Raw genomic sequence first — 1,309 nt, 5'->3', positions numbered from 1 at the left:
GGTTATTGCCGCCCTCGAGGCACCTCGTGGAGCATGCGGCCCGGGACGCCCCACCAGACACGGTGGACATCGCTGTTCTTGATGCCGCCGACCACTGGCGCCCCGTTCGTGGACGCCAACCGCTGCGCTTGCCGCCGCTGGAAGTAGTCCGCCCACGCCACGTGGTTGCCAACGGCGCACTGGGGGAGGGCGCGCTGCTCCTCCGTGAGGGACGACCGCACGCGGTCGACCTCGGTGGCGAAGACGCCGGGGCGCGCGTCGACACCGGGCACGGGAGGGTGGGGACGCCGCCGTGGCTAAGCCTCCACCTCGTCGGCCCGGTGCGCATGTCCGGCGGCGCCGGGATGTTGGCCTTGAAAAGCAGCCCCGCCTCCCACTCCTGGTACGAGCGGCGGCCGAAGCCGTTGGCCACCGCGGCATCGTCGGGGAAGCGTTCAACCATCGCCGTGGAAGGGGAGGACGGGGCAGTTCGGCGCATGGACGGGAAAGAGCAAAGACGGGGGAGAGCAGAGACGAGGGAGCTCGGTGGCTGGTTTGGGCTCGGGCTGGTGTGCCCAGCGGCGAGGGGGGGGGGCGAGGGGTTTTATAGCCCGCACCGTGTGTACACGTGGCGGGAGGGGAGGCGTCACCGCGCCGCCCGTGACACGCCGCCCATGAGGAATCAATGGCAAGGCTGACCGACGGCACCCTTGCCATTGATTCCCCGTGGGAAACCGAGGCGCTCTGGGGAAAGACGAGGCGTCGTCTCGCTGACGCGGCTGGCCCGCGGTTCTTTTGCGCGAAAAGCGCTCGCCCCGGAGCCCCTAGTGCGTCGGGTTCGGCCGGGGTACGCTGGCGTTAATTTCAGCCCAAGCCGGCGAAAAACGAGTTTCTGAAAACGCGACTGGGCCGTCTTTCAAACGCCGGCGCCAGAAAAACGTTTGAGAAAGGCCTGTGGGGGCGCGGCTGGAGATGCTCTAAAAGCCGCTAGTGCCACCAAGATCAGTTTTCACTAAAATCAGCCGGCGGCAACTCAGGACACAACGCAGATCATCCAGGTAAGCGCAGGTGGCAGAGGCCTCGTGGGTGCCCGATAACTTGCCCAACACCGCCATGTGCGATGCTCTGCATCATCAAACCGCTCTCGCACGCCCCATGTCTTGCGGCCATTGTGCAAGCCTAGAAGTCACTGTGTCACGCTCGCAGGGTCGAATAGATCCACCCATGTCAAATGCCTCGTAGTATCTGTCGCCCGCGTGGCACGCACACTATCTGTGGTTGACGTCGCGGGCTGGTTGTGACCGCCACCGTCCGTAGGGACCTACAATAA

Source organism: Triticum aestivum, chromosome 7A, assembly GCF_018294505.1.
Source record: "Triticum aestivum cultivar Chinese Spring chromosome 7A, IWGSC CS RefSeq v2.1, whole genome shotgun sequence".
Taxonomy (NCBI): domain Eukaryota; kingdom Viridiplantae; phylum Streptophyta; class Magnoliopsida; order Poales; family Poaceae; genus Triticum; species Triticum aestivum.
Note: the sequence above shows the minus strand (reverse complement) of the source record.